The sequence below is a fragment of the Phocoena phocoena genome, chromosome 1, assembly GCF_963924675.1.
Source record: "Phocoena phocoena chromosome 1, mPhoPho1.1, whole genome shotgun sequence".
Taxonomy (NCBI): Eukaryota; Metazoa; Chordata; class Mammalia; order Artiodactyla; family Phocoenidae; genus Phocoena; species Phocoena phocoena.
The window spans coordinates 99,313,891-99,328,922 of record NC_089219.1 but is presented as its reverse complement, the minus strand read 5'-3'; the positions used below and the strand labels follow the sequence as shown (position 1 = coordinate 99,328,922).

At 37.7% G+C, this 15,032-nt stretch overlaps 1 protein-coding gene across 1 annotated transcript in view; it reads right to left on the bottom strand.

Annotated features, from left to right (window-relative positions):
• Nucleotides 1-15,032, bottom strand: part of CTTNBP2NL (CTTNBP2 N-terminal like) — a 52,622-nt gene that overhangs the window by 24,193 nt on the left and 13,397 nt on the right. The gene's annotated exons all lie outside the window — the stretch shown is intronic.

Below are 15,032 nucleotides of genomic sequence, written 5' to 3'. Positions count from 1 at the left end.
CCAACCCAAGAATGCCTTCATCTTCATGATAAAAGTCCACTGAAGGGGATCAGAATATGCCTGGATCAGAAGAACAGGAGATCTTTGTTTGGAGATATATAAGCCCTCCTTCCTTTTTATTTTAAAAAGGGGTGATACCATTAGGAAACTTTAAATGTCACCAAAGACAAGAATGGGATAACCTAGACCCTTTCCCCATTTTAATCCCATAAGGGACAGGAAAACTAGCTCTATTCTAAACCTCTAAGACTTTGTTTTAGCACTCTTTTCCTTTAATGATTTCTAGGTCTGCTGTGTAGATGATAGTCATTCGTCCCACTGATGAAAGACACTGTCAGGAAGGGAAGGACAAGAGACTGAAAGGAAGATTTTAAAGAGAAAAGAACTCAGAGCTATCAATTTGGAAAGCAGAGAAATGGGGGATAATGAAGATTTTGTGAAAGCCAAAAACAAAAACAAAAACACTGGAGAAGTGGGGGATAAAGAAATATATTCTGAAAGATAGAGAAAGGACGTGTAATGCAGACAGATGCCCACAGGGGTCCTTAGCTGACAAGTGTGGGGAACAATGTTTTTTGTAAATATATCTAGATAGATGAAGAAAGATAAGCAACACTGCACTCTCAAGAAGTACTAACCATTGTCTCTGATGCTCTCAAAACTCTCCTTACTAACCTCTCAGGGAATGCAGATTTCAATCTGATAGGAAAGGACACTGAGGTAAAATGTCACTTGATTTTTTTGTTTTTTAGTTGAATACAGATACATAGTGAAAAAAGGTGCATATCCTAATTATTTGTTATCCATTACTAAAAATATGGAAACAAACACAAAGCAATAATTTCCTGTCTGAAGAACAAATTGTTCTTTCTTAGTACAGGGGTGAGATATAAATAATGTCACTGAGTGGGAATTATCAGCAATAGTAAAATTATGAAACTTATCAACCGAAAAAAAATGCACAATGTGAGAGCTGTGAGTTAAGTTTTATTTGGGGCAAACTGAGGACTATAGCCTGGGAGACAGCCTCTCAGACAGCTCTGAAGAAATGCTCCGAAGAGGTAAGTGGGAAGGTCATATATATATTTTGGTGAAGGAGAATACGTGCAATCAAGCACACATTTTGGCAGAAGGTTGCTGCTAGTCACAGAGGAGCAGATGTCTCTGTTACTGATTTCAGTGCTTTTCTAGATATGAGAAGATGCGAGAAATTGGGCTTGTAAAATTTTCTCCTGAAAATATCTACCTGAAGTCCTGTTCTGCCAGTTTCTTGCAGGGCACAGAGTGCCTCATTCCTGAGCTCTGCCCTGAACTCCTTTCAGGGTGTGTTGAAGATCAGCAACTGCAGTGGCTAGTGACTTCATTCTTGTAGAACCAGATGGCAAGTGACAAGTTTTAGTTGGCAAACTATATTACTATAGTTAAGCCTCTCTTCTCAAAAATATGAATAAATGGAAACCTATTTTTCTGGCCTTTGTTCTTGCATTTATTTTATTTTTTTAAAACATCTTTATTGGAGTATAACCGCTTTACAATGTTGTGTTAGTTTCTGCTGTATAACAAACTGAATCAGCTATATGTACACATATATCCCCATATTCCCTCCCTCTTGTTCCTCCCTCCCACCCTCCCTATCCTACCCCTCTAGGTAGTAACAAAGCACCGAGCTGATCTCCCTGTGCTATGCGGCTGCTTCCCATTAGCTATTTTACATTTGGTAGTGTATATATGTCAACACTATTCTCTCACTTCGTCCTAGCTTGCCCTTCCCCCCCCCATGTCCTCAAGTCCATTCTCTACGTCTGTGTCTTTATTCCTGTCCTACCCCTAGGTTCTTCAGAAACTTTTTTTTTCTTTAGATTCCATATATATGTGTTAGCATACGGTACTTGTTTTTCTCTGACTCCACTCTGTATGACAGACTCTAGGTCCATCCACCTCACTACAAATAACTCAATTTCGTTTCTTTTTATGGCTGAGAAATATTCCATTGTATATATGTGCCACATTTTCTTTATCCATTCATCTTTTGATGGACACTTAGGCTGCTTCCATGTCCTGGCTATTGTAAACAGTGCTGCAATGAACATTGTGGTACATGTCTCTTTTTGAATTATGGTTTTCTTACAGTATAATGGCAAACTATTTTTTGAGGCTTGAATACATTCAAGTTAAACTTAAAGGGCCTTAACTTACTCTCTCGGATGACAAATATTTCTGAAGAACTTACCAGGTTCTAGATATCTGGGATGCAATGCAGCAAGAAAAACAAAGTACCTGCCCCTCATGAATCTTATATTTACTGAAAAAAAGAAATATGAAATATAAAGAAATGAGAGATGAAAATATATAATCTGTGAAGCATATCAGCACAGTAGACAAATTATTACTAATCTAGTACAAAGAAAAAGATAAAACACGTTAAGTATGATTCAACTGTACAAAAATTTATTAGGTATGCTTATATGAGAAGTTCTATACATGAAGTTTCAAATCAGTAAGAAGAGACTTCTGAATTAAATAATAACACTATCTCTTACTCATTTCTACCAATGAATTCAGTCTTTTGTTGAACAGACAACATGTTAGGTATTGAATTAAATTAAAAAAATTTTTTGGAACTTATGCGTATCTTAGCACTCATTGAGTGAAGTTGATTTTTGAGGCAGAAAATACTTTTCGTTGTTGTTGTTTTTTAAATAAATTTATTTATTTTTGGCCGCACTGGGTCTTTGTTGCTGCGTGTGGGCTTTCTCTAGTTGCGTCAAGCGTGGGTTACTCTTCGTTGTGGTGTGCGGGCTCCTCATTGCGGTGGCTTCTCTTGTTGTGGAGCATGGCTAGGCACGTGGGCTTCAGTAGTTGTGGCGCGTGGGCTCAGCAGTTTTGGCTCGTAAGCTCTAGAGCGTAGGCTCAGTAGTTGTGGCGCATGGACTTAGTTGCTCCGCAGCATGTGGGATCTTCCCGGACCAGGGCTCGAACCCCAGTCCCCCACATGGGCAGGCGGATTCTTAACCACTGAGCCACCAGGGAAGCCCCTTGTTGTTGTTAAATGATGAAATATTATGAACGACATACATGAAACTGAAGACAAGAAAAATACTTTGAAGGGCTGTAGGTCTCTTGCTATGATATTAAAATTTCCTAAAATTTTAATCATGTGGCTTCTCGTACATATGTTGTCAGCTTTACTTAATTTGAGTCCATGACCTGTGAAAGAATCTACTCTGGAAGAATAACTTTTAGGTATCCTGCACAAAGGCAGAATTTGAAAATTAGGCAGAAATTTACTCTGCTTTTTCGGGGAGAAAATCAGGGATATAGAGGTAGCAAGCTCGTGCTTTCCCTAGGCATGCTATACTTGTCTCTACTCCCTTAACTATATATTCGAATTAACACAGACTTCTGTGAGAAGTATAAACTATCTAGAAGATCGGTAAAAAGTAAATGTTCTTAACTCCTTGCCATCCCATTGCTCACACTATATTTCTTACAAATATAATTTTTATTTTAATTTCATCATTAGTGAATGACTATTTTCTCATAAAATTTTAATTCCATAGATAAAGCTGAAGTCCTTCCTAAACATAACCCAATCTCTCTTTCTTTTCCAAAGGTTCTTAGTATCATGGGCATCCTTCCAGACGTTTTCCAAGCACAGATGTGTGTGTAGGGGTGTGTGTGTGTGTGTGTGTGTGTAATTACTGAGGTATTATTTTAAAACTGTTTTGCAACTTGTTTTCACTTATTGTGTCTTAGAGAATTTTCTAAGTCAGTAAGTACATAGCATTTTTCCTCCTTTATAAAAAAGCAATTACATAATATTCCATATTAAGGATGTACCAGTTACACACCTATACTTTACTGATGGATATTTTAGGCTGTTCGTAGTTTTCAAATACTGTATTAAACAATACTGCAATGAGCATCCTTGTGCAGATACAAGAATAGTTTGGTGGAATAGATTTACTGCTGTGCTTTTCTAAGGAAATAATTTCCTATATAATAAAATTTTCAGCTTGATTCTATAAATGCTCCTCTTCCATAAAGATTTTCAGTGAACACACAAGATGGTTTCCTCCTATTCTTTCAAGTGAATCTGACAACTAGCTGAACTGAAATACTAAACGATGGACCACAGGCTTTAACTTTAGAAGCAGCCTCTTTGTCTTTGTTTCTTTTCTCTTTATGGGGGCAACTAGAAATAACCTCTGATTAATCCCAAATCACAAGGCTAACACATGGAAGGAAGACACAATAAGAGGAAGTCAAAATAACAGGAATAAGCTGTTTCCCTTTTTTATTTGTTTTAGTTTCAGGCTGAAAAATGCAATGAAATTCCCCACTGCTGTACTCTTTTCTGAAGCTTTCCCCAACTGCTAGAGAACTGTATATTCTCTAAATAGGTAGCATTTTACAATCTGAATTCCCCCTTTCTTTCCTCAAAGACATAAGAAAAACAGCCGACAGGAAGATGCCAGTTAAATGATAAATGGGCTTATTTTTCTGGCACCTTTACTCTTAAACCCCCTAAATGCCACAATTTGTAATGTAAATGATGACGTGATAAAAAGCGATGTCTTATTTTTTCATTTACTATTATCTTAGAGAATAGCAAATAGCTGATCAGACACTTACTGAGTTCACTGTTGTATGAGGCCCAATGTTTTTCTGAATGCAATAAAGATACTTAATTACTTAAGAATGTAGTCTTCTTTTTTCACAGATACCCAATTTATAAACATCCATACATATGACCAGCCTTTCCTGCTTCTTTTGGCTCTTTTGTGCCAGAGTACCCTACCACCAAACCTGGTACTTTCCTTTCACTAATTTCACTCCCTTCCCAGGGCAGACCATTTTGGGGGCTCCTACCATTCTCAAGGGAACCAAGTCAAGGGGAAGGAAGGAAGAGGCTTTGTGAGATGTATTTCTGGCTTCACCAGTTACAACGTAATACTGTTTTTTCTTTTACTGTGCACACTGTTCTGTGCCTTATTCTTTAACTTACTATACGTTGGAGAACGTTATAAGATCTAGCTCTCATAAAGATCTTCTCTTTAAGGTTTGCATAGTATTCTACTGCACAATATACCATAATTTACTGACCAGAACCCTAATACGTAAGTTGTTTTCAGCATTTTGCTGCTATGACAATGCTGCAATAAATATCCTTACACTTACACTTTATTGTATAGGTCTAAGTACATCTATAGCAAAAATTTCTAGATGTGGATCATGAACTAGGTTACTCGGGGTCACAGTCAGCATTTAAAGAAAAATAAAGTACAAAAGAAAACAGTGTAGTATAGCATGGTATAGTGTAAATATTACACAGAGTATAAAAAAACATACAGTGTACATTTTAGTGAAATTTTTGTTTTAGTTAATATATGTATGTGGGTGTGTTTGTGTGTCCTGGATTGCGGCAAAATGGTGAAATGTACTTAATAAAATGTTTGGAGGATGTGGGGAAGGCGCCCCTGCTAACCCGAGAGTCGAGTCGCGGAACTGCCTGGGTCTGCCTCTCCGTTCAGCCATCCATTATGTCCTCTCCATGACCTCCTCCAGCTGGATTTTAGCTTGGACAAGCCACTCTCCCTGACCCACTGTTGGTCCACCACTGGAAAGAATAATTACCGTGTGGCTGACAGAGTCTTGGTGCTCCGGCCAGGTGTCAGGCCTGTGCCTCTGAGGTGGGAGAGCTGAGTTCAGGACATTGATCCACCAGAGACCTCCTAGCTCCACGTAATATCAAATGGCGAAAGCTCTCCCAGAGATCTCCATCTCAACGCTAAGACCCATCTCCACTCAACAACAAGCAAGCTCCAGTGCAGGACACCCTATGCCAAACAACTAGCAAGACAGGAACACAACATCACCCATTAGCAGAAGGCTGCCTACAATCATAAGGTCACAGACACCCCAAAGCACACCACTGGACGCGGTCCTGCACGCCAGAAAGACAAGATCCAGCCTCATCCACCAGAACACAGGCACTAGTCCCCTCCACCAGGAAGCCTAGCCAACACACTGAACCAACCTTACCCACTGCGGGCAGACACCAAAAACAATGGGAACTACGAACCTGCAGCCTGCGAAAAGGAGACCCCAAACACAGTAAGTTAAGCAAAATGAGAAGACAGAGAAACACACAGCAGTTGAAGGAGCAAGGTAAAAGCCCACCAGACCAAACAAATGAAGAGGAAAGAGGCAGTCTACCTGAAAAGAATTCAGAGTAATGATAGTAAAGATGATCCAAAATCCAAGAAATAGAATGGAGAAAATACAAGAAACATTTAACAAGGACCTAGAAGAACTAAAGAGCAAACCATCAATGATGAACAACCCAATAAATGAAATTTAAAATTCTCTAGAAGGAATCAATAGCAGAATAACTGAGGCAGAAGAACGAATAAGTGACCAGGAAGATAAAATAGTGGAAATAACTACTGCAGAGCAGAATAAAGAAAAAAGAATGATAAGAATTGAGGACAGTCTCAGAGACCTCTGGAACAACATTAAACGCACCAGCATTCAAATTATAGGGGTCCTAGAAGAAGAAGAGAAAAAGAAAGGGACTGAGAAAATATTTGAAGAGATTATAGTTGAAAACTTCCCTAATATGGGAAAGGAAATAGTCAATCAAGTCCAGGAAGTGCAGAGAGTCCGATACAGGATAAATCCAAGGAGAAACATGCCAAAACACATATCAATCAAACTACCAAAAATTACATACAAAGAAAAAATATTAAAAGCAGCAAGGGAAAAGCAACAAATAACATACAAGGGAATCCCCATAAGGTTAACAGCTGATCTTTCAGCAGAAATTCTGCAAGCCAGAAGGGAGTGGCAGGACATATTTAAAGGGATGAAAGGGAAAAACCTATAACCAAGACTACTCTACCCACAAGGATCTCATTTAGATTTGACAGAGAAATTAAAACCTTTACAGACAAGCAAAAGCTAAGAGAATTCAGCACCACCAAACCAGCTTTACAACAAATGCTAAAGGAACTTCTCTAGGCAGGAAACAGAAGAGAAGGAAAAGACCTACAATAACAACCCAAAACAATTAAGAAAATGGGAATAGGAACATACATATCGATAATTACCTTAAATGTAAATGGATTAAATGTTCCCATCAAAAGACACAGACTGGCTGAATGGATACAAAAACAAGACCCATATATATGCTGCCTACAAGAGACCCATTTCAGACCTAGGGGCACATAAAGACTGAAAGTGAGGGGATGGAAAAAGATATTCCATGCAAATGGAAATCAAAAGAAAGCTGGAATAGCAATTCTCATATCAGACAAAACAGACTTTAAAATAAAGACTATTACAAGAGACAAGGAAGGACACTACATAATGATCAACGGATCAATCCAAGGAGAAGATATAACAATTGTAAATATTTATGCACCCAACATAGGAGCACCTGAATACGTAAGGCAAATGCTAACAGTCATAAAAGGGGAAATCGACAGTAACACAATCACAGAAGGGGACTTTAACACCCCACTTTCACCAATGGACAGATCACCCAAAATGAAAATAAATAAGGAAACACAAGCTTTAAATGATACATTAAACAAGATGGATTTAATTGATATTTATAGGACATTCCATCCAAAACCAACAGAATACACTTTCTTTTCAAGTGCTCATGGAACATTCTACAGGATAGATCATATCTTGGGTCACAAATCAAGCCTTGCTAAATTTAAGAAAATTGAAATTGTATCAAGTATTTTTCTGACCACAACGCTATGAGACTAGATATCAATTACAGGAAAAAAACTGTAAAAAATACAAACACATGGATGCTAAACAATGCACTACTTAATAACCAAGAGATCACTGAAGAAATCAAAGAGGAAATCAAAAAATACCTAGAAACAAATAACAATGAAAACACGACTACCCAAAGCCTATGGGATACAGCAAAAGCAGTTCTAAGACAGAAGTTTATAGCAACACAATCCTACCTCAAGAAACAAGAAACATCTCAAATCAACAACCTAACCTTACACGTAAAGCAGTTACAGAAAGAAGAACAAAAAAACCCCAAAGTTAGCAGAAGGAAAGAAATCATAAAGATCAGATCAGAAATAAATGAAAAAGAAATGAAGGAAATGACAGCAAAGACCAATTAAACTAAAACCTGGTTCTTTGAGAAGATAAACAACATTGATAAACCATTAGCCAGACTCATCAAGAAAAAAAGCGAGAAGACTCAAATCAACAGAAGTAGAAATGAAAAAGAAGTAAAAACTGACACCGCAGAAATACAAAAATCATGGGAGATTACTACAAGCAGGTATATGCCAATAAAATGGACAACCTGGAAGAAATGGACAAATTCTAAGAAAAGCACAACCTTCCAAGACTGAACCAGGAAAAAAATATAAAATATAAACAGACCAATCACAAGCACTGAAATTGAGACTGTGATTAAAAATCTTCCAACAAACAAAAGCCCAGGACCAGATGGCGTCACAGGTGAATTCTATCAAAGATTTAGAGAAGCACTAACACCCATCCTTTTCAAACTCTTCCAAAATATAGCAGAGGGAGGAACACTCCCAATCTCATTCTACGAGGCCACCATCACCTTGATACCAAAACCAGACAAAGATGTCACAAAGAAAGAAAACTACAGGCCAATATCACTGATGAACACAGATGCAAAAATCCTCAACAAAATACTAGCAAACAGAATCCAGTAGCACATTAAAACAATCATACACCATGATCAAGTGCGGTTTATCCCAGGAATGCAAGGATTCTTTAATATATGCTAATCAATCAATGTGATAAAGCGTATTAACAAACTGTAGGAGAAAAACCATATGATCATCTCAATAGATGAAGAAAAACCTTTTGAGAAAATTCAACACCCATTTATGATAAAAACCCTCCAGTAAATAGGCATAGAGGGAAGTTACCTCAACATAATAAAGACCATATATGACAAACCCACAGCCAGCATTGTTCTCAATGGTGGAAAACTGAAACCATTTCCTCTAAATTCAGGAATAAGACAAGGGTGTAAACTCTCACCACTGTTATTCAATGTAGTTTTGGAAGTTTTAGCCACAGCTATCAAAGAAAAAGAAATAAAAGCGATCCAAATCGGAACACAAGTAAAGCTGTCACTGTTTGCAGATCACATGGTACTATACAAAGAGAATCCTAAAGATGCTAACAGAAGAGTACTAGAGCTAATCGATACAAAATTAATGCACAGAAATCTCTTGCATTCCTATACACTAATGATGAAAAATCTGAAAGAGAAATTAAGGAAACACTCCCATTTACCACTGCAACAAAAAGAATAAAATACCTAGGAATAAACCTACCTAAGGAGACAAAAGACCTGTGTGCAGAAAAATATAAGACACTGATGAAAGAAATTAAAGATGATACAAGATGGAGACATGTACCATGTTCTTGGATTGGAAGAATCAACATTGTGAAAATGACTATACTACCCAAAGCAATCTACAGATTCAATGCAACCCCTAGGCATTTTTCATAGAAGTAGAACAAAGAATTTCACAATTTGTATGGAAACACAAAAGACCCGAAATAGCCACAGCAATCTTCAGAAAGAAAAACGGAGCTGGAGGAATCTGACTCCCTGACTTCAGACTATATTACAAAGCTACAGTAATCAAGACAGTATGGTACTGGCACAAAAACAGAAATATAGATCAATGGAACAGGATAGAAAGCCCAGAGATAAACCCACGCACATATGGTCACCTTATATTTGATAAAGGAGGCAAGAATATATAATGGAGAAAAGACAGCCTCTTCAATAAGTGGTGCTGGGAAAACTGGACAGCTACATGTAATAGAATGAAATTAGAACACTCCCTAATACCACACACAAAAATAAACTCAAGGGCTTCCCTGGTGGCTCAGTGGTTGAGAATCTGCCTGCTAATGCAGGGGACACGGGTTCGAGCCCTGGTCTGGGAGGATCTCACATGCCGCAGAGCAACTAGGCCAGTGAGCCACGGCTGCTGAGCCTGCGCGTCTGGAGCCTGTGCTCCACGACAAGAGACGCCGCGACAGTGAGAGGCCCGCGCACCGCGATGAAGGGTGGCCCCCGCTTGCCACAACTAGAGAAAGCCCTCGCACAGAAACGAAGACGCAACACAGCAAAAATAAATTAATTAACTCCTACCCCCAACATCTAAAAATATAATAAATAAATAAATTAAAAAAAAAAAAAAACTCAAAATGAATTAAAGACCTAAGTGCAAGGCCAGACACTATAAAACTCTTAGAGGAAAATATAAGCAGAACACTCTATGACATAAATCACCGCAAGATCCTTTTTGACCCACCTCCTAGAGAAATAGAAATAAAAACAAAAATAAACAAATGGGACCTAATGAAACTTCAAAGCTTTTGCACAGTAAAGGAAACCATAGCCAAGATGAAAAGACAACCCTCAGAATGGGAGAAAATGTTTGCAAATTAAGCAACTGACAAACGATTAATCTCCAAAATTTACAAGCAGCTCATGCAGGTCAATATCGAAAAAAAACCCCAAACAACCCAATCCAAAAATGGGCAGAAGACCTAAATAGACATTTCTCCAAAGATATACAGATTGCCAACAAACACATGAAAGGATGCTCAACATCACTAATCATTAGAGAAATGCAAGTCAAAACTACAGTGAGGTGTCACCTCACACCAGTCAGAATGGCCATCACCTAAAAATATATAAACAATAAATGCTGGAGAGGGTGTGGAGAAAAGGGAACCCTCTTGCACTGTTGGTGGGAATGTAAACTGATACAGCCACTATGGAGAACAGTATGGTGGTTCCTTAGAAAATTAAACATAGAACTACCATATGACCCAGCCATCCCACTACTGGGCATATACCCTGAGAAAACCATAATTCAAAGAGTCATGTACCACAATGTTCACTGCAGCTCTATTTACAATAGCCAGGACATGGAAGCAACCTAAGTGTCTACTGAAAGATGAATGGATAGAGAAGATGTGGCACATATATACAGTGGAATGTTACTCAGCCATAAAAAGAAACGAAATTGAGTTATTTGTAGTGAGGTGGATGGACCTAGAGACTGTCATACAGAGTGAAGTAAGTCAGAAAGAGAAAAACAAATACCATATGCTACAACATATATATGGAACCTTAAAAAAAAAAAAGGTTCTGAAGAACCTAGGGGCAGGACAGGAATAAAAACGCAGACATAAACAATGGACTTGAGGACACGGGGAGGGGGAAGGGTAAGCTGGGATGAAGTGAGAAATTGCCATGGGCTTATATATACTACCAAGTGTAAGACAGCTACTGGGAAGCAGCCGCATAGCACAGGGAGATCAGCTCGGTGCTTTGTGACCACCTAGAGGGGTGGGATAGGGAGGGTGGGAGGGAGATGCAAGAGAGAGGAGATATGGGGGTATATGTATAGCTGATTCACTTTGTTATAAAGCAGAAACTAACATACCATTGTAAAGCAATTATACTCCAATAAAGATGTTAAAAAAAATGTTTGAAAGACTCCAATAAAGAAGTTAAAAACAAAAAGTTTGAAAGACAGCTCTTTAGACTCTGGTATGATATCTTTATCGCAGCCTTCTTTTTTGTCCCCCTAAACTCTGTGATCTTTTTATTGGATAACTTGGTAACTTAGGTTTTTCAGACAGAGGCAATTCAGTCATTTAGACTGGGTTGGAAAAGAATAATATTAACAATATCAGGAACAACAAAAAAGGAAGAATTCAACTATGGTTCTATATAGCTCTAATATCTTTTCCTAACAAAGTAAATAATATATGGTTAAGTTACCTTCTTAGAGTGAGTTTTACTAAACAGATATTGAGCAAGAAGTTGTTGTATAAGATTACTGCTATTTAAAAACAAATGTTTCTGATTTTAAATTATTTATATATAATACAGAAGTTTTAATGAAAAAAATTAAAATATAATACGATTCCACACCCAGGGACAACCACATTCAAACTACAAATGTCAATCTATTTGCTTGAGTCATTTTTATATATATATATATATATATATATATATATATACACACATACATATATACACACACACATATATATGCACACACACGTTATATAATTATATATATGATAATAAATATGTTATTCTTTATAATTGAGATTAAAGTATGTATTTAGTTTATTTTTAAAAAACTTGTTCTGACAATAATTGATTGATTACTGAAGTATAGTTGATTTACAATGTTTCCGGTACAGCAAAGTAATTCAGTATATATATATATACACTTTTTCAGATTCTTTTCCATTATAGGTTATTACAAGATACCGAATATAGTTCCCTGTGCTATACAGTAGTTCCTTGTTTTTTTTCTATTTTATATATAATACTGTGTATATGTTAATCCCAAATTCTCAATTTTTCCCTCCCTTTTTCTTTCCCCTTTGCTAACCATAAATTTGTTTCCTATGTCTGCAAGTCGATTCCTGTTTTGTAAATAAGTTCATATGTATCATTTTTTAGATTCCACATATAAGTGATATCATATATCTGTCTTTCTCTGTCTGACTTACACTTAGTATGACAGACAATCTCTAGGTCCATCCAGGTTGCTGCAAATGGCATTATTTTGTTCTTTTTCATGGCTGAGTATACATCTAGTGGAGAAATATATATATACACACACATATATATATATATATATATATCTCACATCTTCTTTATCCATTCATCTGCTAATGGACATTTGGGTTGTTTCCATGTCTTGGCTATTGTGAATAGTGCTGCTGTGAACATAGGGGTGCATGTACCTTGTTTTCTCGGCTTCGTTGGGTCTTTGTTGCTTTGCACGGGCTTTCTCTAGTTGTGGTGAGTGGGGGCTACTTTTCGTTGCAGTGTGTAGGCTTCACATTGCGGTGGCTTCTCTTGTTGTGGAGCAAGGGCTCTAGGTGCATGGGCTTCAGTAGTTGTGGCACGTGGGCTCAGTAGCGTGGGCTCAGTAGTCGTGGTGCACGGGCTTAGTTGCTCCACAGCATGTGGGATCTTCCCGGACCAGGGATCGAACCCATGTCCCCTGCATTGCGCCACAACGAAAATCCCCCATGTACCATTTTGAATTAAAATTTTGTCTGGATATATGCCCAGAACTGGGATTACTGGATCATATGGTAACTCAATTTTTAGTTTTTCTGAGAAACCTCTATATGGTTCTCCACAGTGGCTGCACCAATTTACATTCCTACCAACAGTGTAGGAGGGTTCCCTTTTATCAACACCTTTTCCAGCATTTATAATTTGTAGACTTCTTCACGATGGCCATTCTGACCACTGTGGGGTGGTACTTCATCGTAGTTTTGATTTGCATTTCTCTAATAATTAGCCATGTTGAGCATCTTTTCACATGGCTGTTGGTCATCTGCATGTCTTCTTTGGAGAAATGTCTATTTAGGTCTTCTGCCAAGTTTTTGATTGGGTTGGTTTTTTTTTTCATATTGAGCTGTATAAGCTGTTTGTATATTTTGGATATTAAGCCCTTGTTGGTTGCATTGTTTGCAAATATTTTCTCCCATTCCATAGACTGCCTTTTCATTTTGTTTATGGTTTCCTTTGCTGTGTAAAAGGTTTTAAGTTAAACTAGGTCACACTTGTTTATTTTTGCTTTTGTTTCCATCACTCTAGGAGACCTATCCAAAAAAATATTGCTGCAATTTATGTCAAAGAGTGTTCTGCCTATGTTTTCCTCTAATAGTTTTAGAGTATTGGTCTTACATTTAGGTCTTTAATCCATTCTGAGTTTATTTTTGTGTACGGTGATAGAGGATGTTCTAATTTCATTCTTTTACATGTAGCTGTCCAGTTTTTCCAGCACCATTTATTGAAGAGACAGTCTTTTCTCCACTGTATATTCTTGCCTCCTTTGCTGTAGAGTAACTGACCATAAGTGCATGGGTTTATTTCTGGGCTTTCTATCCCGTTCCACTGATCTATGTGTCTGTTTTTATGCCACTACCACACTCTTTTGACTGCTGTAGCTTTATCATATAGTCTGAAGTCAGGGAGTGTGATTCCTCCAGCCCTGTTCTTCTTTCTCAAGATTGTTTTGGCTATTTGGGGTCTTTTGTGTTTCCATAAAAATTAAAAAAAAATTTTCAGTTCTGTGAAAAATGCCATTGGTAATTTGATAGTGATTGTATTGAATCTGTAGATTGCCTTGGGTAGTGTGGTCATCTTAACAAGGCAGATTCTTCCAATCCAAGAACATAATATATCTTTCCAACTGTTTGTGTGGTCTTCAATATCTTTTATCAGTGTCTTATAGTTTTCAGAATACAGGTCTTCTGCCTCTTTAGGTAGGTTTATTTCCTAGGTATTTTATTCTATTCGATTCTAAAGGATATATTTAATGTTATGATCTGCTTCATAAATTTAGCATTACATTGTAGGAATACTACATGTCATTAGAAGTTCCTCATATATATATATATATATATATATATTTTAAAATAAATTTATTTATTTTTGGCTGCATTGGGTCTTCGTTGCTGTGTGCTGGCTTTTCTCTGGTTGCAGCGAGCAGGGGCTACTCTTTGTTGCGGTGCATGGGCTTCTCATTGCTGTGGCTTCTCTTGTTGCGGAGCACGGGCTCTAGGCATGCAGGCTTCAGCAGTTGCAGCACACAGGCTCAGTAGTTGTGGCTCGCAGGCTCTTCAGCGCAGGCTCAGTAGTTGTAGTGCACGGGCTTAGCTGCTCGCGGCATGTGGGATCTTCCCAGACTAGGGCTCGAATCCATGGCCCCTGCATTGGCAGGCGGATTCTTAACCACTGTACCACCAGGGAAGCCCTGCATCATATTTTTAAATAGCCACATAATAGTCCACCATGTGGCTGTACCACCCAATTTATATAGCCATTAACCAAGAGTTTACTTTTTATAAAGAAGTTATTGGAGCTAGATTAATATAACTATGTTATCATGGGATGTTTGGTGGGTAATCTGAAGTAACTTACAGAAGAT